Here is a 23,625-nt window from a genome sequence, read left to right on the forward strand (position 1 = left end):
TTTTGTGGATCTCATTGCTAGCCTTACTTCTGTGGAATCTGAGAACAGATATTTCGGATCCCTTTGAAGACTATAGGGGCAAAGGAAATATCCTCCGATAACGAAGAGAAAGAAGCTTTCTGAGAAACTTCTTTGTGTTCTGTGAAATCATCTCACAGAGTTACAGCTTTCCCCTCAAGAAGCCTTTCGCTAATACAGTTGTTGTGGAATTGGCAAAGTGATATTTGGAAGCCCATAGAGGGCTATGGTGAAAAAGGAAATATAATCAGATGAAATCTGGAAAGAAGCTTTCTGAGAAACTGCTCTGTGATGTGTGACTTCCACTCACAGAGTTACATCTGTATTTCGTGGATCTCTTTGCTAGTCTTATTTCTGTGGAATCTGAGAACAGATATTTCGGATCCCTTTGAAGACTATAGGGCCAAAGGAAATATCCTCCGATAACAAAGAGAAAGAAGCGTTCTGAGAAACTTCTTTGTGTTCTGTGAAATCATCTCACAGAGTTACAGCTTTCCCCTCAAGAAGCCTTTCGCTAAGACAGTTCTTGTGAAATTGGCAAAGTGATATTTGGAAGCCCATAGAGGGCTATGGTGAAAAAGGAAATATCCTCAGGTGAAATCTGGAAAGAAGCTTTCTGAGAAACTGCTGAGTGTTTTGTTAATTCATCTCACAGAGTTACATCTGTATTTTGTGGATCCCTTTGCTAGCCTTATTTCTGTGGAATCTGAGAACAGATATTTCGGATCCCTTTGAAGACTATAGGGCCAAAGGAAATATCCTCCGATAACAAAGAGAAAGAAGCTTTCTGAGAAACTTCTTTGTGTTCTGTGAAATCATCTCACAGAGTTACAGCTTTCCCCTCAAGAAGACTTTAGCTAAGACAGTTCTTGTGGAATTGGCAAAGTGATATTTGGAAGCCCATAGAGGGCAATGGTGAAAAAGGAAATATCCTCCGATGAAATCTGGAAAAAAGCTTTCTGAGAAACTGCTTAGTGTTCTGTTAATTCATCTCACAGAATTACATCTATATTTTTTGGATCTCTTTGCTAGCCTTATTTCTGTGGAATCTGAGAGCAGATATTTCGGATCCCTTTGAAGACTATAGGGCCAAAGGAAATATCCTCCGATAACAAAGGGAAAGAAGCTTTCTGAGAAACTTCTTTGTCTTCTGTGAAATCATCTCACAGAGTTACAGCTTTCCCCTCAAGAAGCCTTTCGCTAAGACAGTTCTTGTGGAATTGGCAAAGTGATATTTGGAAGCCCATAGAGGCCTATGATGAAAAAGGAAATATCCTCAGATGAAATCTGGAAAGAAGCATTCTGAGAAATTGCTTAGTGTTCTGTTAATTCACCTCACAGAATTACATCTATATTTTGTGGATCTCATTGCTAGCCTTACTTCTGTGGAATCTGAGAACAGATATTTCGGATCCCTTTGAAGACTATAGGGGCAAAGGAAATATCCTCCGATAACGAAGAGAAATAAGCTTTCTGAGAAACTTCTTTGTGTTCTGTGAAATCATCTCACAGAGTTACAGCTTTCCCCTCAAGAAGCCTTTCGCTAAGACAGTTCTTGTTAAATTGGCAAAGTGATATTTGGAAGCCCATAGAGGGCTATGGTGAAAAAGGAAATATCCTCAGATGAAATCTGGAAAGAAGCTTTCTGAGAAACTGCTCTGTGATGTGTGACTTCCACTCACAGAGTTACATGTGTATTTCGTGGATCTCTTTGCTAGCCTTATTTCTGTGGAATCTGAGAACAGATATTTCGGATCCCTTTGAAGACTATAGGGCCAAAGGAAATATCCTCCGATAACAAAGAGAAGGAAGCTTTCTGAGAAACTTCTTTGTGTTCTGTGAAATCATCTCACAGAGTTACAGCTTTCCCCTCAAGAAGCCTTTCGCTAAGACAGTTCTTGTGAAATTGGCAAAGTGATATTTGGAAGCCCATAAAGGGCTATAGTGAAAAAGGAAATATCCTAAGATGAAATCTGGAAAGAAGCTTTCTGAGAAACTGCTCTGTGATGTGTGACTTCCACTCACAGAGTTACATCTGTCTTTCGTGGATATCTTTACTAGTCTTATTTCTATGGAATCTGAGAACAGATATTTCGTATCCCTTTGAAGACCATAGGGCCAAAGGAAATATCCTCCGATATCAAAGAGAAAGAAGCTTTCTGAGAAACTTCTTTGTGTTCTGTGAAATCATCTCACAGAGTTACAGCTTTCCCCTCAAGAAGCCTTTCGCTAAGACAGTTCTTGTGGAATTGGCAAAGGGATATTTGGAAGCCCATAGAGGGCTATGGTGAAAAAGGAAATATCCTCAGATGAAATCTGGAAAGAAGCTTTCTGAGAAACTGCTTTGTGTTCTGTTAATTCATCTCACAGAGTTACATCTGTATTTCGTGGATCTTTTTGCTAGCCTTATTTCTGTGGAATCTGAGAGCAGATATTTCGGATCCCTTTGAAGACTATAGGGCCAAAGGAAATATCCTCCGATAACAAAGAGAAAGAAGCTTTCTGAGAAACTTCTTTGTGTTCTGTGAAATCATCTCACAGAGTTACAGCTTTCCCCTCAAGAAGCCTTTCGCTAAGACAGTTCTTGTGGAATTGGCAAAGTGATATTTGGAAGCTCCTTGAGGTCTATGGTGAAAAACGAAATATCCTCAGATGAAATGTGGAAAGAAGCTTTCTGAGAAACTGCTCAGTGTTCTGTTAATTCATCTCACAGAATTACATCTATATTTTGTGGATCTCATTGTTAGCCTTACTTCTGTGGAATCTGAGAACAGATATTTCGGATCCCTTTGAAGACTATAGGGGCAAAGGAAATATCCTCCGATAACGAAGAGAAAGAAGCTTTCTGAGAAACTTCTTTGGGTTCTGTGAAATCATCTCACAGAGTTACAGCTTTCCCCTCAAGAAGCCTTTCACTAATACAGTTGTTGTGGAATTGGCAAAGTGATATTTGGAAGCCCATAGAGGGCTATGGTGAAAAAGGAAATATCCTCAGATGAAATCTGGAAAGAAGCTTTCTGAGAAACTGCTTAGTGTTCTGTTAATTCATCTCTCAGAGTTACATCTGTATTTCGTGGATCTTTTTGCTAGCCTTATTTCTGTGGAATCTGAGAGCAGATATTTCGGATCCCTTTGAAGACTATAGGGCCAAAGGAAATATCCTCCGATAACAAAGAGAAAGAAGCTTTCTGAGAAACTTCTTTGTGTTCTGTGAAATCATCTCACAGAGTTACAGCTTTCCCCTCAAGAAGCCTTTCGCTAAGACAGTTCTTGTGAAATTGGCAAAGTAATATTTGGAAACCCATAAAGGGCTATAGTGAAAAAGGAAATATCCTAAGATGAAATCTGGAAAGAAGCTTTCTGAGAAACTGCTCTGTGATGTGTGACTTCCACTCACAGAGTTACATCTGTATTTCGTGGATCTCTTTGCTAGCCTTATTTCTGTAGAATCTGAGAACAGATATTTCGGATCCCTTTGAAGACTATAGTGCCAAAGGAAATATCCTCCGATAACAAAGAGAAAGAAGCTTTCAGAGAAACTTCTTTGTGTTCTGTGAAATCATCTCACAGAGTTACAGCTTTCCCCTCAAGAAGCCTTTCGCTAAGACAGTTCTTGTGGAATTGGCAAAGTGATATTTGGAAGCCCCTAGAGGGATATGGTGAAAAAGGAAATATCCTCAGATGAAATCTGGAAAGAAGTTTTCTGAGAAACTGCTTAGTGGCCTGTTAATTCATCTCACAGAATTACATCTATATTTTGTGGATCTCATTGCTAGCCTTATTTCTGTGGAATCTGAGAACAGATATTTCGGATCCCTTTGAAGACTATAGGGGCAAAGGAAATATCCTGCGATAACAAAGAGAAAGAAGCTTTCTGAGAAACTTCTTTGTGTTCTGTGAAATCATCTCACAGAGTTACAGCTTTCCCCTCAAGAAGCCTTTCGCTATGACAGTTCTTGCGGAATTGGCAAAGTAATATTTGGAAGCCCATAGAGGGCTATGGTGAAAAAGGATATATCCTCAGATGAAATCTGGAAAGAAGCTTTCTGGGAAACTGCTCTGTGATGTGTGACTTCCACTCACAGAGTTACATCTGTCTTTCGTGGATATCTTTACTAGTCTTATTTCTGTGGAATCTGAGAACAGATATTTCGGATCCCTTTGAAGGCCATAGGGCCAAAGGAAATATCCTGCGATATCAAAGAGAAAGAAGCTTTCTGAGAAACTTCTTTGTGTTCTGTGAAATCAACTCACAGAGTTACAGCTTTCCCCTCAAGAAGCCTTTCGCTAAGACAGTTCTTGTGGAATTGGCAAAGGGATATTTGGAAGCCCATAGAGGGCTATGGTGAAAAAGGAAATATCCTCAGATGAAATCTGGAAAGAAGCTTTCTGAGAAACTGCTTAGTGTTCTGTAAATTCATCTCACAGAGTTACATCTGTATTTCGTGGATCTCTTTGCTAGCCTTATTTCTGTGAAATCTGAGAACAGATATTTCGGATCCCTTTGAAGACCACAGGGCCAAAGGAAATATCCTCCGATAACAAAGAGAAAGAAGCTTTCTGAGAAACTTCTTTGTGTTCTGTGAAATCATCTCACAGAGTTACAGCTTTCCCCTCAAGAAGCCTTTCGCTAAGACAGTTCTTGTGGAATTGGCAAAGGGATATTTGGAAGCCCATAGAGGGCTATGGTGAAAAAGGAAATATCCTCAGATGAAATCTGGAAACAAGCTTTCTGAGAAACTGCTTAGTGTTCTGTTAATTCATCTCACAGAGTTACATCTGTATTTCGTGGATCTTTTTGCTAGCCTTATTTCTGTGGAATCTGAGAGCAGATATTTCGGATCCCTTTGAAGACTATAGGGCCAAAGGAAATATCCTCCGATAACAAAGAGAAAGAAGCTTTCTGAGAAACTTCTTTGTGTTCTGTGAAATCATCTCACAGAGTTACAGCTTTCCCCTCAAGAAGCCTTTCGCTAAGACAGTTCTTGTGGAATTGGCAAAGTGATATTTGGAAGCTCCTTGAGGCCTATGGTGAAAAACGAAATATCCTCAGATGAAATGTGGAAAGAAGCTTTCTGAGAAACTGCTCAGTGTTCTGTTAATTCATCTCACAGAATTACATCTATATTTTGTGGATCTCATTGCTAGCCTTACTTCTGTGGAATCTGAGAGCAGATATTTCGGATCCCTTTGAAGACTATAGGGGCAAAGGAAATATCCTCCGATAACGAAGAGAAAGAAGCTTTCTGAGAAACTTCTTTGTGTTCTGTGAAATCATCTCACAGAGATACAGCTTTCCCCTCAAGAAGCCTTTCGCTAAGACAGTTCTTGTGGAATTGGCAAAGTGATATTTGGAAGACCATAGAGGGCTATGGTGAAAAAGGAAACATCCTCAGATGAAATCTGGAAAGAAGCTTTCTGAGAAACTGCTCTGTGATGTGTGACTTCCCCTCACAGAGTTACATCTGTCTTTCGTGGATATCTTTACTAGTCTTATTTCTATGGAATCTGAGAACAGATATTTCGGATCCCTTTGAAGACCATAGGGCCAAGGAAATATCCTCCGATATCAAAGAGAAAGAAGCTTTCTGAGAAACTTCTTTGTGTTCTGTGAAGTCATCTCACAGAGTTACAGCTTTCCCCTCAAGAAGCCTTTCGCTAAGACAGTTCTTGTGGAATTGGCAAAGGGATATTTGGAAGCCCATAGAGGGCTATGGTGAAAAAGGAAATATCCTCAGATGAAATCTGGAAAGAAGCTTTCTGAGAAACTGCTTAGTGTTCTGTTAATTCATCTCACAGAGTTACATCTGTATTTCGTGGATCTTTTTGCTAGCCTTATTTCTGTGGAATCTGAGAGCAGATATTTCGGATCCCTTTGAAGACTATAGGGCCAAAGGAAATATCCTCCGATAACAAAGAGAAAGAAGCATTCTGAGAAACTTCTTTGTGTTCTGTGAAATCATCTCACAGAGTTACAGCTTTCCCCTCAAGAAGCCTTTCGCTAAGACCGTTATTGTGGAATTGGCAAAGTGATATTTGTAAGCCCCTAGAGGCCTATGGTGAAAAAGGAAATATCCTCAGATGAAATCTGGAAAGAAGCTTTCTGAGAAACTGCTTAGTGTTCTGTTAATTCATCTCACAGAATTACTTCTATATTTTGTGGATCTCATTGGTAGCCTTACTTCTGTGGAATTTGAGAACAGATATTTCTGATCCCTTTGAAGACTACAGGGCCAAAGGAAATAGCCTCTGATAACGAAGAGAAAGAAGCTTTCTGAGAAACTTTTTTGTGTACTGTGAAATCATCTCTCAGAGATACAGCTTTACCCTCAAGAAGCCTTTCGCTAAGACAGTTCTTGTGGAATTGGCAAGGTCATATTTGGAAGCCCATAGAGGGCTATGGTGAAAAAGGAAATATCCTCAGATGAAATCTGGAAAGAAGCTTTCTTAGAAACTGCTCTGAGATGTGTGACTTCCACTCACAGAGTTACATCTGTATTTCGTGGATCTCTTTACAAGCCTTATTTCTGTGGAATCTGAGAACCGATATTTCGGATCCCTTTGAAGACTATAGGGCCAAAGGAAATATCCTCCGATAACAAAGAGAAAGAAGCTTTCTGAGAAACTTCTTTGTCTTCTGTGAAATCATCTCACAGAGTTACAGCTTTCCCCTCAAGAAGCCTTTCGCTAAGACCGTTATTGTGGAATTGGCAAAGCGATATTTGGAAGCCCATAGAGGGCTATGGTGAAAAAGGAAATATCCTCAGATGAAATCTGGAAACAAGCTTTCTGAGAAACTGCTGAGTGTTCTGTTAATTCATCTCACAGAATTACATCTATATATTTGTGGATCTCTTTGCTAGCCTTATTTCTGTGGAATCTGAGTACAGATATTTCTGATCCCTATGAAGACTATAGGGGCAAAGGAAATATCCTCCGATAACAAAGAAAAAGAAGCTTTCTGAGAAACTTCTTTGTGTTCTGTGAAATCATCTCACAGAGTTACAGCTTTCCCCTCAAGAAGCCTTTCGCTAAGACAGTTCTTGTGGAATCGGCAAAGTGATATTTGGAAGCCCATAAAGGGCTATAGTGAAAAAGGAAATATCCTAAGATGAAATCTGGAAAGAAGCTTTCTGAGAAACTGCTCTGTGATGTGTGACTTCCACTCACAGAGTTACATCTCTCTTTCGTGGATATCTTTGCTAGCCTTATTTCTGTGGAATCTGAGAACAGATATTTCGGATCCCTTTGAAGACTATAGTGCCAAAGGAAATATCCTCCGATAACAAAGAGAAAGAAGCTTTCAGAGAAACTTCTTTGTGTTCTGTGAAATCATCTCACAGAGTTACAGCTTTCCCCTCAAGAAGCCTTTCGCTACGCCAGTTCTTGTGGAATTGGCAAAGTGATATTTTGAAGCCCCTAGGGGGATATGGTGAATAAGGAAATATCCTCAGATGAAATCTGGAAAGAAGCTTTCTGAGAAACTGCTTAGAGGCCTGTTAATTCATCTCACAGAATTACATCTATATTTTGTGGATCTCATTGCTAGCCTTATTTCTGTGGAATCTGAGAACAGATATTTCGGATCCCTATGAAGACTATAGGGGCAAAGGAAATATCCTGCGATAACAAAGAGAAAGAAGCTTTCTGAGAAACTTCTTTGTGTTCTGTGAAATCATCTCACAGAGTTACAGCTTTCCCCTCAAGAAGCCTTTCGCTATGACAGTTCTTGTGGAATTGGCAAAGTAATATTTGGAAGCCCATAGAGGGCTTTGGTGAAAAAGGATATATCCTCAGATGAAATCTGGAAAGAAGCTTTCCGAGAAACTGCTCTGTGATGTGTGACTTCCACTCACAGAGTTACATCTCTCTTTCGTGGATATCTTTACTAGTCTTATTTCTATGGAATCTGAGAACAGATATTTCGGATCCCTTTGAAGACCATAGGGCCAAAGGAAATATCCTCCGATATCAAAGAGAAAGAAGCTTTCTGAGAAACTTCTTTGTGTTCTGTGAAATCATCTCACAGAGTTACAGCTTTCCCCTCAAGAAGCCTTTCGCTAAGACAGTTCTTGTGGAATTGGCAAAGTGATATTTGGAAGCCCATAGAGGGCTATGGTGAAAAAGGAAATATCCTCAGATGAAATCTGGAAAGAAGCTTTCTGAGAAACTGCTTAGTGTTCTGTAAATTCATCTCACAGAGTTACATCTGTATTTCGTGGATCTCTTTGCTAGCCTTATTTCTGTGAAATCTGAGAACAGATATTTCGGATCCCTTTGAAGACCATAGGGCCAAAGGAAATATCCTGCGATAACAAAGAGAAAGAAGCTTTCTGAGAAACTTCTTTGTGTTCTGTGAAATCATCTCACAGAGTTACAGCTTTCCCCTCAAGAAGCCTTTCGCTAAGACAGTTCTTGTGGAATTGGCAAAGGGATATTTGGAAGCCCATAGAGGGCTATGCTGAAAAAGGAAATATCCTCAGATGAAATCTGGAAAGAAGCTTTCTGAGAAACTGCTTAGTGTTCTGTTAATTCATCTCACAGAGTTACATCTGTATTTCGTGGATCTTTTTGCTAGCCTTATTTCTGTGGAATCTGAGAGCAGATATTTCGGATCCCTTTGAAGACTATAGGACCAAAGGAAATATCCTCCGATAACAAAGAGAAAGAAGCTTTCTGAGAAACTTCTTTGTGTTCTGTGAAATCATCTCACAGAGTTACAGCTTTCCCCTCAAGAAGCCTTTCGCTAAGACAGTTCTTGTGGAATTGGCAAAGTGATATTTGGAAGCTCCTTGAGGTCTATGGTGAAAAACGAAATATCCTCAGATGAAATGTGGAAGAAGCTTTCTGAGAAACTGCTCAGTGTTCTGTTAATTCATCTCAGAGAATTACATCTATATTTTGTGGATCTCATTGCTAGCCTTACTTCTGTGGAATCTGGGAACAGATATTTCGGATCCCTTGAAGATTATAGGGGCAAAGGAAATATCCTCCGATAACGAAGAGAAAGAAGCTTTCTGAGAAACTTCTTTGTGTTCTGTGAAATCATCTCACAGAGTTACAGCTTACCCCTCAAGAAGCCTTTCGCTAATACAGTTGTTGTGGAATTGGCAAAGTGATATTTGGAAGCCCATAGAGGGCTATGGTGAAAAAGGAAATATAATCAGATGAAATCTGGAAAGAAGCTTTCTGAGAAACTGCTCTGTGATGTGTGACTTCCACTCACAGAGTTACATCTGTATTTCGTGGATCTCTTTGCTAGTCTTATTTCTGTGGAATCTGAGAACAGATATTTCGGATCCCTTTGAAGACTATAGGGCCAAAGGAAATATCCTCCGATAACAAAGAGAAAGAAGCGTTCTGAGAAACTTCTTTGTGTTCTGTGAAATCATCTCACAGAGTTACAGCTTTCCCCTCAAGAAGCCTTTCGCTAAGACAGTTCTTGTGAAATTGGCAAAGTGATATTTTTAAGCCCATAGAGGGCTATGGTGAAAAAGGAAATATCCTCAGGTGAAATCTGGAAAGAAGCTTTCTGAGAAACTGCTGAGTGTTTTGTTAATTCATCTCACAGAGTTACATCTGTATTTCGTGGATCTCTTTGCTAGCCTTATTTCTGTGGAATCTGAGAACAGATATTTCGGATCCCTTTGAAGACTCTAGGGCCAAAGGAAATATCCTCCGATAACAAAGAGAAAGAAGCTTTCTGAGAAACTTCTTTGTGTTCTGTGAAATCATCTCACAGAGTTACAGCTTTCCCCTCAAGAAGCCTTTAGCTAAGACAGTTCTTGTGGAATTGGCAAAGTGATATTTGGAAGCCCATAGAGGGCAATGGTGAAAAAGGAAATATCCTCAGATGAAATATGGAAAGAAGCTTTCTGAGAAACTCCTGAGTGTTCTGTTAATTCATCTCACAGAATTACATCTATATTTTTTGGATCTCTTTGCTAGCCTTATTTCTGTGGAATCTGAGAGCAGATATTTCGGATCCCTTTGAAGACTATAGGGCCAAAGGAAATATCCTCCGATAACAAAGGGAAAGAAGCTTTCTGAGAAACTTCTTTGTGTTCTGTGAAATCATCTCACAGAGTTACAGCTTTCCCCTCAAGAAGCCTTTCGCTAAGACCGTTATTGTGGAATTGGCAAAGTGATATTTGGAAGCCCATAGAGGCCTATGGTGAAAAAGGAAATATCCTCAGATGAAATCTGGAAAGAAGCATTCTGAGAAATTGCTTAGTGTTCTGTTAATTCACCTCACAGAATTACATCTATATTTTGTGGATCTCATTGCTAGCCTTACTTCTGTGGAATCTGAGAACAGATATTTCGGATCCCTTTGAAGACTATAGGGGCAAAGGAAATATCCTCCGATAACGAAGAGAAAGAAGCTTTCTGAGAAACTTCTTTGTGTTCTGTGAAATCATCTCACAGACTTACAGCTTTCCCCTCAAGAAGCCTTTCGCTAAGACAGTTCTTGTTGAATTGGCAAAGTGATATTTGGAAGCCCATAGAGGGCTATGGTGAAAAAGGAAATATCCTCAGATGAAATCTGGAAAGAAGCTTTCTGAGAAACTGCTCTGTGATGTGTGACTTCCACTCACAGAGTTACATCTGTATTTCGTGGATCTCTTTGCTAGCCTTATTTCTGTGGAATCTGAGAACAGATATTTCGGATCCCTTTGAAGACTGTAGGGCCAAAGGAAATATCCTCCGATAACAAAGAGAAAGAAGCTTTCTGAGAAACTTCTTTGTGTTCTGTGAAATCATCTCACAGAGTTACAGCTTTCCCCTCAAGAAGCCTTTCGCAAAGACAGTTCTTGTGAAATTGGCAAAGTGATATTTGGAAGCCCATAAAGGGCTATAGTGAAAAAGGAAATATCCTAAGATGAAATCTGGAAAGAAGCTTTCTGAGAAACTGCTCTGTGATGTGTGATTTCCACTCACAGAGTTACATCTGTCTTTGGTGGATATCTTTACTAGTCTTATTTCTATGGAATCTGAGAACAGATATTTCGGATCCCTTTGAAGACCATAGGGCCAACGGAAATATCCTCCGATATCAAAGAGAAAGAAGCTTTCTGAGAAACTTCTTTGTGTTCTGTGAAATTATCTCACAGAGTTACAGCTTTCCCCTCAAGAAGCCTTTCGCTAAGACAGTTCTTGTGGAATTGGCAAAGGGATATTTGGAAGCCCATAGAGGGCTATGGTGAAAAAGGAAATATCCTCAGATGAAATCTGGAAAGAAGCTTTCTGAGAAACTGCTTAGTGTTCTGTTAATTCATCTCACAGAGTTACATCTGTATTTCGTGGATCTTTTTGCTAGCCTTATTTCTGTGGAATCTGAGAGCAGATATTTCGGATCCCTTTGAAGACTATAGGGCCAAAGGAAATATCCTCCGATAACAAAGAGAAAGAAGCTTTCTGAGAAACTTCTTTGTGTTCTGTGAAATCATCTCACAGAGTTACAGCTTTCCCCTCAAGAAGCCTTTCGCTAAGACAGTTCTTGTGGAATTGGCAAAGTGATATTTGGAAGCTCCTTGAGGTCTATGGTGAAAAACGAAATATCCTCAGATGAAATGTGGAAAGAAGCTTTCTGAGAAACTGCTCAGTGTTCTGTTAATTCATCTCACAGAATTACATCTATATTTTGTGGATCTCATTGCTAGCCTTACTTCTGTGGAATCTGAGAACAGATATTTCGGATCCCTTTGAAGACTATAGGGGCAAAGGAAATATCCTCCGATAACGAAGAGAAAGAAGCTTTCTGAGAAACTTCTTTGTGTTCTGTGAAATCATCTCACAGAGTTACAGCTTTCCCCTCAAGAAGCCTTTCGCTAATACAGTTGTTGTGGAATTGGCAAAGTGATATTTGGAAGCCCATAGAGGGCTATGGTGAAAAAGGAAATATAATCAGATGAAATCTGGAAAGAAGCTTTCTGAGAAACTGCTCTGTGATGTGTGACTTCCACTCACAGAGTTACATCTGTATTTCGTGGATCTCTTTGCTAGTCTTATTTCTGTGGAATCTGAGAACAGATATTTCGGATCCCTTTGAAGACTATAGGGCCAAAGGAAATATCCTCCGATAACAAAGAGAAAGAAGCGTTCTGAGAAACTTCTTTGTGTTCTGTGAAATCATCTCACAGAGTTACAGCTTTCCCCTCAAGAAGCCTTTCGCTAAGACAGTTCTTGTGAAATTGGCAAAGTGATATTTGGAAGCCCATAGAGGGCTATGGTGAAAAAGGAAATATCCTCAGATGAAATCTGGAAAGAAGCTTTCTGAGAAACTGCTGAGTGCTTTGTTAATTCATCTCACAGAGTTACATCTGTATTTCGTGGATCTCTTTGCTAGTCTTATTTCTGTGGAATCTGAGAACAGATATTTCGGATCCCTTTGAAGACTCTAGGGCCAAAGGAAATATCCTCCGATAACAAAGAGAAAGAAGCTTTCTGAGAAACTTCTTTGTGTTCTGTGAAATCATCTCACAGAGTTATAGCTTTCCCCTCAAGAAGCCTTTAGCTAAGACAGTTCTTGTGGAATTGGCAAAGTGATATTTGGAAGCCCATTGAGGGCAATGGTGAAAAAGGAAATATCCTCAGATGAAATCTGGAAAGAAGCTTTCTGAGAAACTGCTTAGTGTTCTGTTAATTCATCTCACAGAATTACATCTATATTTTTTGGATCTCTTTGCTAGCCTTATTTCTGTGGAATCTGAGAGCAGATATTTCGGATCCATTTGAAGACTATAGGGCCAAAGGAAATATCCTCCGATAACAAAGGGAAAGAAGCTTTCTGAGAAACTTCTTTGTGTTCTGTGAAATCATCTCACAGAGGTACAGCTTTCCCCTCAAGAAGCCTTTCGCTAAGACCGTTATTGTGGAATTGGCAAAGTGATATTTGGAAGCCCATAGAGGCCTATGGTGAAAAAGGAAATATCCTCAGATGAAATCTGGAAAGAAGCATTCTGAGAAATTGCTTAGTGTTCTGTTAATTCACCTCACAGAATTATATCTATATTTTGTGGATCTCATTGCTAGCCTTACTTCTGTGGAATCTGAGAACAGATATTTCGGATCCCTTTGAAGACTATAGGGGCAAAGGAAATATCCTCCGATAACGAAGAGAAAGAAGCTTTCTGAGAAACTTCTTTGTGTTCTGTGAAATCATCTCACAGAGTTACAGCTTTCCCCTCAAGAAGCCTTTCGCTAAGACAGTTCTTGTTGAATTGGCAAAGTGATATTTGGAAGCCCATAGAGGGCTATGGTGAAAAAGGAAATATCCTCAGATGAAATCTGGAAAGAAGCTTTCTGAGAAACTGCTCTGTGATGTGTGACTTCCACTCACAGAGTTACATCTGTATTTCGTGGATCTCTTTGCTAGCCTTATTTCTGTGGAATCTGAGAACAGATATTTCGGATCCCTTTGAAGACTATAGGGCCAAAGGAAATATCCTCCGATAACAAAGAGAAAGAAGCTTTCTGAGAAACTTCTTTGTGTTCTGTGAAATCATCTCACAGAGTTACAGCTTTCCCCTCAAGAAGCCTTTCGCTAAGACAGTTCTTGTGAAATTGGCAAAGTGATATTTGGAAGCCCATAAAGGGCTATAGTGAAAAAGGAAATATCCTAAGATGAAATCTGGAAAGAAGCTTTCTGAGAAACTGCTCTGTGATGTGTGACTTCCACTCACAGAGTTACATCTGTATTTCGTGGATCTCTTTGCTAGCCTTATTTCTGTAGAATCTGAGAACAGATATTTCGGATCCCTTTGAAGACTATAGTGCCAAAGGAAATATCCTCCGATAACAAAGAGAAAGAAGCTTTCAGAGAAACTTCTTTGTGTTCTGTGAAATCATCTCACAGAGTTACAGCTTTCCCCTCAGGAAGCCTTTCGCTAAGACAGTTCTTGTGGAATTGGCAAAGTGATATTTGGAAGCCCCTAGAGGGATATGGTGAAAAAGGAAATATCCTCAGATGAAATCTGGAAAGAAGCTTTCTGAGAAACTGCTTAGTGGCCTGTTAATTCATCTCACAGAATTACATCTATATTTTGTGGATCTCATTGCTAGCCTTATTTCTGTGGAATCTGAGAACAGATATTTCGGATCCCTATGAAGACTATAGGGGCAAAGGAAATATCCTGCGATAACAAAGAGAAAGAAGCTTTCTGAGAAACTTCTTTGTGTTCTGTGAAATCATCTCACAGAGTTACAGCTTTCACCTCAAGAAGCCTTTCGCTATGACAGTTCTTGCGGAATTGGCAAAGTAATATTTGGAAGCCCATAGAGGGCTATGGTGAAAAAGGATATATCCTCAGATGAAATCTGGAAAGAAGCTTTCTGGGAAACTGCTCTGTGATGTGTGACTTCCACTCACAGAGTTACATCTGTCTTTCGTGGATATCTTTACTAGTCTTATTTCTGTGGAATCTGAGAACAGATATTTCGGATCACTTTGAAGACCATAGGGCCAAAGGAAATATCCTCCGATATCAAACAGAAAGAAGCTTTCTGAGAAACTTCTTTGTGTTCTGTGAAATCAACTCACAGAGTTACAGCTTTCCCCTCAAGAAGCCTTTCGCTAAGACAGTTCTTGTGGAATTGGCAAAGTGATATTTGGAAGCCCATAGAGGGCTATGGTGAAAAAGGAAATATCCTCAGATGAAATCTGGAAAGAAGCTTTCTGAGAAACTGCTTAGTGTTCTGTAAATTCATCTCACAGAGTTACATCTGTATTTCGTGGATCTCTTTGCTAGCCTTATTTCTGTGAAATCTGAGAACAGATATTTCGGATCCCTTTGAAGACCATAGGGCCAAAGGAAATATCCTCCGATAACAAAGAGAAAGAAGCTTTCGGAGAAACTTCTTTGTGTTCTGTGAAATCATCTCACAGAGTTACAGCTTTCCCCTGAATAAGCCTTTCGCTAAGACAGTTCTTGTGGAATTGGCAAAGGGATATTTGGAAGCCCATAGAGGGCTACGGTGAAAAAAGAATTATCCTCATATGAAATCTGGAAAGAAGCTTTCTGAGGAACTGCTTAGTGTTCTGTTAATTCATCTCACAGAGTTACATCTGTATTTCGTGGATCTCTTTGCTAGCCTTATTTCTGTGAAATCTGAGAACAGAAAATTCGGATCCCATTGAAGAATATAGGGCCAAAGGAAATATCCTCCGATAACAAAGAGAAAGAAGCTTTCTGAGAAACTTCTTTGTGTTCTGTGAAATCATCTCACAGAGTTACAGCTTTCCCCTCAAGAAGCCTTTCGCTAAGACAGTTCTTGTGGAATTGGCAAAGTGATATTTGGAAGCCCCTAGAGGGCTATGGTGAAAGGGGAAATATCCTCAGATGAAATCTGGAAAGAAGCTTTCTGAGAAACTGCTTAGTGTTTTTTTAATTCATCTCGCAGAGTTACATCTGTATTTCGTGGATCTCTTTGCTAGCCTTATTTCTGTGGAATCTGAGAGCAGATATTTCGGATCCCTTTGAAGACTATAGGGCCAAAGGAAATATCCTCCGATAACAAAGAGAAAGAAGCTTTCTGAGAAACTTCTTTGTGTTCTGTGAAATCATCTCACAGAGTTACAGCTTTCCCCTCAAGAAGCCTTTCGCTAAGACAGTTCTTGTGGAATTGGCAAGGTCATATTTGGAAGCCCATAGAGGGCTATGGTGAAAAAGGAAATATCCTCAGATGAAATCTGGAAAGAAGCTTTCTTAGAAACTGCTCTGAGATGTGTGACTTCCACTCACAGAGTTATATCTGTATTTCGTGGATCTCTTTACTAGCCTTATTTCTGTGGAATCTGAGAACCGATATTTCGGATCCCTTTGAAGACTATAGGGCCAAAGGAAATATCCTCCGATAACAAAGAGAAAGAAGCTTTCTGAGAAACTTCTTTGTCTTCTGTGAAATCATCTCACAGAGTTACAGCTTTCCCCTCAAGAAGCCTTTCGCTAAGACCGTTATTGTGGAATTGGCAAAGCGATATTTGGAAGCCCCTAGAGGCCTATGGTGAAAAAGGAAATATCCTCAGATGAAATCTGGAAAGAAGCTTTCTGAGAAACTTCTTAGTGTTCTGTTAATTCATCTCACAAAATTACATCTATATTTTGAGGATCTCTTTGCTAGCCTTATTTCTGTGGATTCTGAGAGCAGATATTTCGGATCCCTTTGAAGACTATTATGCCAAAGGAAATATCCTCCGATAACAAAGAGAAAGAAGCTTTCTGAGAAACTTCTTTGTGTTCTGTGAAATCATCTCACAGAGTTACAGCTTTCCCCTCAAGAAGCCTTTCGCTAAGACAGTTCTTGTGGAATTGGCAAAGTGATATTTGGAAGCCCATAGAGGGCTATGGTGAAAAAGGAAATATCCTCAGATGAAATCTGGAAACAAACTTTCTGAGAAACTGCTGAGTGTTCTGTTAATTCATCTCACTGAATTACATCTATATATTTGTGGATCTCTTTGCTAGCCTTATTTCTGTGGAATCTGAGTACAGATATTTCTGATCCCTATGAAGACTATAGGGGCAAAGGAAATATCCTCCGATAACAAAGAGAAAGAAGCTTTCTGAGAAACTTCTTTGTGTTCTGTGAAATCATCTCACAGAGTTACAGCTTTCCCCTCAATAAGCCTTTCGCTAAGACAGTTCTTGTGGAATTGGCAAAGTGATATTTGGAAGCCCATAGAGGGCTACGGTGAAAAAGGAAATATCCTCAGATGAAATCTGGAAAGAAGCTTTCTGAGGAACTGCTTAGTGTTCTGTTAATTCATCTCACAGAGTTACATCTGTATTTCGTGGATCTCTTTGCTAGCCTTATTTCTGTGAAATCTGAGAACAGATAATTCGGATCCCTTTGAAGACTATAGGGCCAAAGGAAATATCCTCCGATAACAAAGAGAAAGAAGCTTTCTGAGAAACTTCTTTGTGTTCTGTGAAATCATCTCACAGAGTTACAGCTTTCCCCTCAAGAAGCCTTTCGCTAAGACAGTTCTTGTGGAATTGGCAAAGTGATATTTGGAAGCCCATAGAGGGCTATGGTGAAAAAGGAAATATCCTCAGATGAAATCTGGAAAGAAGCTTTCTGAGAAACTGCTTAGTGTTTTTTTAATTCATCTCGCAGAGTTACATCTGTATTTCGTGGATCTCTTTGCTAGCCTTATTTCTGTGGAATCTGAGAGCAGATATTTCGGATCCCTTTGAAGACTATAGGGCCAAAGGAAATATCCTCCGATAACAAAGAGAAAGAAGCTTTCTGAGAAACTTCTTTGTGTTCTGTGAAATCATCTCACAGAGTTACAGCTTTCCCCTCAAGAAGCCTTTCGCTAAGACAGTTCTTGTGGAATTGGCAAAGGGATATTTGGAAGCCCATAGAGGGATATGGTGAAAAAGGAAATATCCTCAGAAGAAATATGGAAAGAAGCTTTCTGAGAAACTGCTGAGTGTTCTGTTAATTCATCTCACAGAATTAGATCTATATTTTGTGGATCTCTTTGCTAGCCTTATTTCTGTGGATTCTGAGAGCAGATATTTCGGATTCCTTTGAAGACTATAGGGCCAAAGGAAATATCCTCCGATAACAAAGAGAAAGAAGCTTTCTGAGAAACTTCTTTGTGTTCTGTGAAATCATCTCACTGAGTTACAGCTTTCCCCTCAAGAAGCCTTTCGCTAAGACAGTTCTTGTGGAATTGGCAAAGTGATATTTGGAAGCCCATAGAGGGCTATGGTGAAAAAGGAAATATCCTCAGATGAAATCTGGAAAGAAGCTTTTTTAGAAACCGCTCTGTGATGTGTGACTTCCACTCACAGAGTTACATCTGTATTTCGTGGATCTCTTTGCTAGCCTTATTTCTGTGGAATCTGAGAACAGGTATTTCGGATCCCTTTGAAGACTATAGGGCCAAAGGAAATATCCTCCGATAACAAAGAGAAAGAAGCTTTCTGAGAAACTTCTTTGTGTTCTGTGCAATCATCTCACAGAGTTACAGCTTTTCCCTCAAGAAGCCTTTCGCTAAGACACTTCTTGTGGAATTGGCAAAGTGATATTTGGAAGCCCATAGAGGGCTATGGTGAAAAAGGAAATATCCTCAGATGAAATCTGGAAAGAAGGTTTCTGAGAAAGTGCTTAGTGTTCTGTTAATTCATCTCACAGAGTTACATCTGTATTTCGTGGATCTCTTTGCTAGCCTTATTTCTGTGAAATCTGAGAACAGATATTTCTTATCCCATTGAAGACTAAAGGGCCAAAGCAAATATCCGCAGATAAAAAAGAGAAAGAAGCTTTCTGAGAAACTTCTTTGTGTTCTGTGAAATCATCTAACAGAGTTACAGCTTTCCCCTCAAGACGCCTTTCCCTAAGACAGTTCTTGTGGAATTGGCAAAGTGATATTTGGAAGCCCATAGAGGGCTATGTTGAAAAAGGAAATATCCTCAGATGAAATCTGGAAAGAAGCCTTCTGAGAAACTGCTTAGTGTGTTTTTAATTCATCTCACAGAGTTACATCTGTATTTCCTGGATCTCTTTGCTAGCCTTATTTCTGTGGAATCTGAGAGCAGATATTTCGGATCCCTTTGAAGACTATAGGGCCAAAGGAAATATCTTCCGATAACAAAGAGAAAGAAGCTTTCTGAGAAACTTCTTTGTGTTCTGTGAAATCATCTAACAGAGTTACAGCTTTCGCCTCAAGAAGCCTTTCGCTAAGACAGTTCTTGTGGAATTGGCAAAGGGATATTTGGAAGCCCATAGTGGGCTATGGTGAAAAAGGAAATATCCTCAGAGGAAATATGGAGAGAAGCTTTCTGAGAAACTGCTTAGTGTTCTGTTAATTCATCTCACAGAATTACATCTATATTTTGTGCATCTCTTTGCTAGCCTTATTTCTGTGGATTCTCAGAGCAGATATTTCGGATCCCTTTGAAGACTATAGGGCCAAAGGAAATATCCTCCGATAACAAAGAGAAAGAAGCTTTCTGAGAAACTTCTTTGTGTTCTGTAAAATCATCTCACAGAGTTACAGCTTTTCCCTCAAGAGGCCTTTCGCTAAGACACTTCTTGTGGAATTGGCAAAGGGATATTTGGAAGCCCATAGAGGGCTAGGGTGAAAAAGGAAATATCCTCAGATGAAATCTGGAAAGAAGCTTTCTGAGAAACTGCTCTGTGATGTGTGACTTCCACTCACAGAGTTACATCTGTATTTCGTGGATCTCTTTGCTAGCCTTATTTCTGTGGAATCTGAGAACAGATATTTCGGATCCCTTTGAAGACTATAGGGGCAAAAGAAATATCCTACGATAACAAAGAGAAAGAAGCTTTCTGAGAAACTTCTTTGTGTTCTGAGAAATCATCTCACAGAGTTACAGCTTTCCCCTCAAGAAGCCTTTCGCTAAGACAGTTCTTGTGGAATTGGCAAAGTGATATTTGGAAGCCCATAGAGGGCTATGGTGAAAAAGGAAATATCCTCAGATGAAATCTGGAAGGAAGCTTTCTGAGAAACTGCTCTGTGATGTGTGACTTCCACTCACAGAGTTACATCTGTATTTCGTGGAACTCTTTGCTAGCCTTATTTCTGTGCAATCTGAGAACAGATATTTCGGATCCCTTTGAAGACTATAGGGGCAAAGGAAATATCCTCCGATAACAAAGAGAAAGAAGCTTTCTGAGAAACTTCTTTGTGTTCTGTGAAATCATCTCACAGAGTTACAGCTTTCCCCTCAAGAAGTCTTTCGCTAAGACAGTTCTTGTGGAATTGGCAAAGTGATATTTGGAAGCCCTTAGAGGGCTATGGTGAAAAAGGAAATATCCTCAGATGAAATCGGGAAAGAAGCTTTCTGTGAAACTGCTTAGTGTTCTGTTAATTCATCTCACAGAGTTACATCTGTATTTCGTGGATCTCTTTGCTAGCCTTATTTCTCTGGAATCTGAGAACAGATATTTCGGTTCCCTCTAAAGACTATGGGGCCAAAGGAAATAACCTCCGATAACAAAGGGAAAGAAGCTTTCTGAGAAACTTCTTTGTGTTCTGTGAAATCATCTCACAGAGTTACAGCTTTCCCCTCCAGAAGCCTTTCGCTAAGACAGTTCTTGTGGAATTGACAAAGTGATATTTGGAAGCCCATGGAGGCCTATGGTGAAAAAGGAAATATCCTCATATGAAATCTGGAAAGAAGCTTTCTGAGAAACTGCTTAGTGTTCTGTTAATTCATCTCACAGAATTACATCTATATTTTGTGGATCTGATTGCTAGCCTTATTTCTGTGGAATCTGAGAACAGATATTTCGGATCCCTATGAAGACTCTAGGGGCAATGGAAATATCCTCCGATAACAAAGAGAAAGAAGCTTTCTGAGAAACTTCTTTGTGTTCAGTGAAATCATCTCACAGAGTTACAGCTTTCCCCTCAAGAAGCCTTTCGCTGAGACAGTTCTTGTGGATTTGGCAAAGTGATATTTGGAAGCCCTTAGAGGGCAATGGTGAAAAAGGAAATATCCTCAGATGACATCTGGAAAGAAGCTTTCTGAGAAACTGCTATGTGATGTGTTACTTCCACTCACAGAGTTACATCTGTATTTCGTGGATCTCTTTGCTAGCCTTATTTCTGTGGAATCTGGGAACAGATATTTCGGATCCCTTTGAAGACAATAGGGCCAAAGGAAATATCCTCCGATAACAAAGAGAAAGAAGCTTTCTGAGAAACTTCTTTGTGTTCTGTGAAATCATCTCACAGAGTTACAGCTTTCCCCTCAAGAAGCCTTTCGCTAAGACAGTTCTTGTGGAATTGGCAAAGTGATATTTGGAAGCCCATAGAGGGCTATGTTGAAAAAGGAAATATCCTCAGATGAAATCTGGAAAGAAGCTTTCTGAGAAACTGGTTAGTGTACTGTTAATTCATCTCACAGAGTTACATCTGTATTTCGTGGATCTCCTTGCTAGCCTTATTTCTGTGGAATCTGAGAAGAGATATTTCGGATTCCTTTGAAGACTACAGGGCCAAAGGAAATATCCTCCAATAACAATGAGAAAAAAGCTTTCTGAGAAACTTCTTTGTGTTCTGTGAAATCGTCTCACAGAGGTACAGCTTTCCCCTCAAGAAGCCTTTCGCTGAGACAGTTCTTGTGGAATTGCAAAGTGATATTTGGGAGCCCATCGAGGGCTACGGTGAAAAAGGAAATATCCTCAGATGAAATCTGGAAAGAAGTTTCTGAGAAACTGCTCTGTGATGTGTGACTTCCACTCACAGAGTTACATCTGTATTTCGTGGATCACTTTGCTAGCCTTATTTCTGTGGAATCTGAGAACAGATATTTCGGATCCCTTTGAAGACTATAGGGCCAAAGGAAATATCCTCCGATAACAAAGAGAAGAAAGCTTTCTGAGAAACTTCTTTGTGTTCTGTGAAACCATCTCACAGAGTTACAGCTTTCCCCTCAAGAAGTCTTTCGCTAAGACAGTTCTTGTGGAATTGCCAAAGTGATATTTGGAAGCCCATAGAGGGCTATGGTGAAAAAGGAAATATCCTCAGATGAAATCTGGAAAGAAGCTTTCTGAGAAACTGCTCTGTGATGTGTGACTTCCACTCAGAGAGTTACATCTGTATTTCGTGGATCTCTTTGCCAGACTTATTTCTGTGGAATCTGAGAACAGATATTTCGAATCCCTTTGAAGACTATAGGGCCAAAGGAAATAACCTCCGATAACAAAGAGAAAGAAGCTTTCTGAGAAACTTCTTTGTGTATTGTGAATTCATCTCACAGAGTTACAGCTTTCCCTTGAAGAAGCCTTTCGCTAAGACAGTTCTTGTGGAATTGGCAAAGTGATATTTGGAAGCCCATAGAGGGCTATGGTGAAAAAGGAAATATCCGCAGATGAAATCTGGAAAGAAGCTTTCTGAGAATCTGCTTAGTGTTCTGTTAATTCATCTCACAGAGTTACATCTGTATTTCTTGGATCTCTTTGGTAGCCTTATTTCTGTTGAATCTGAGAACAGATATTTCGGATCCATTTGAAGACTATAGGGCCAAAGGAAATATCCTCCGATAACAAAGAGAAAGAAGCTTTCTGAGAAACTTCTTTGTGTTCTGTGAAATCATGTCACAGAGTTACAGCTTTTCCCTCAAGAAGCCTTTCGCTAAGACAGTTCTTGTGGAATTGGCAAATGATATTTGGAAGCCCATAGAGGGCTATGTTGAAAAAGGAAATATCCTCAGATGAAAACTGGAAAGAAGCTTTCTGAGAAACTGCTTAGTGTTTTGTTAATTCATCTCACAGAGTTACATCTGTATTTCGTGGATCTCTTTGCTATCCTTATTTCTGTGGAATCTGAGAACAGATATTTCGGATCCCTTTGAAGACTATAGGGCCAAAGGAAATATCCTCCGATAACAAAGAGAAAGAAGCTTTCTGAGAAACTTCTTTGTATTCTGTGAAATCATCTCACAGAGTTACAGCTTTCCCCGCAAGAAGCCTTTCGCTAAGACAGTTCTTGTGGTATTGGCAAAGTGGTATTTGGAAGCCCTTAGAGGGCTATGGTGAAAAAGGAAATATCCTCAGATGAAATCGGGAAAGAAGCTTTCTGAGAAACTGCTTAGTGTTCTGTTAATTCATCTCTCAGAGTTACATCTGTATTTCGTGGATCTCTTTGCTAGCCTTATTTCTGTGGAATCTGAGAGCAGATATTTCGGATCCCTTTGAAGACTATAGGGCCAAAGGAAATATCCTCCGATAACAAAGAGAAAGAAGCTTTCTGAGAAACTTCTTTGTGTTCTGTGAAATCATCTCACAGAGTTACAGCTTTCCCCTCAAGAAGCCTTTCGCTAAGACAGTTCTTGTGGAATTGGCAAAGTGATATTTGGAAGCCCATAGAGGGCTATTTTGAAAAAGGAAATATGTTCAGATGAAATCTGGAAAGAAGCTTTCTGAGAAACTGCTTAGTGTACTGTTAATTCATCTCACAGAGTTACATCTGTATTTCGTGGATCTCTTTGCTAGCCTTATTTCTGTGGATTCTGAGAACAGATATTTCGGATTCCTTTGAAGACTACAGGGCCAAAGGAAATATCCTCCAATAACAATGAGAAAAAAGCTTTCTGAGAAACTTCTTTGTGTTCTGTGAAATCGTCTCACAGAGGTACAGCTTTCCCCTCAAGAAGCCTTTCGCTGAGACAGTTCTTGTGGAATTGCAAAGTGATATTTGGGAGCCCATCGAGGGCTACGGTGAAAAAGGAAATATCCTCAGATGAAATCTGGAAAGAAGTTTCTGAGAAACTGCTCTGTGATGTGTGACTTCCACTCACAGAGTTACATCTGTATTTCGTGGATCACTTTGCTAGCCTTATTTCTGTGGAATCTGAGAACAGATATTTCGGATCCCTTTGAAGACTATAGGGCCAAAGGAAATATCCTCCGATAACAAAGAGAAGGAAGCTTTCTGAGAAACTTCTTTGTGTTCTGTGAAACCATCTCACAGAGTTACAGCTTTCCCCTCAAGAAGTCTTTCGCTAAGACAGTTCTTGTGGAATTGCCAAAGTGATATTTGGAAGCCCATAGAGGGCTATGGTGAAAAAGGAAATATCCTCAGATGAAATCTGGAAAGAAGCTTTCTGAGAAACTGCTCTG

The sequence above is a fragment of the Macaca mulatta genome, chromosome 19 (assembly GCF_049350105.2).
Source record: "Macaca mulatta isolate MMU2019108-1 chromosome 19, T2T-MMU8v2.0, whole genome shotgun sequence".
In the NCBI taxonomy this organism is placed as follows: Eukaryota; Metazoa; Chordata; class Mammalia; order Primates; family Cercopithecidae; genus Macaca; species Macaca mulatta.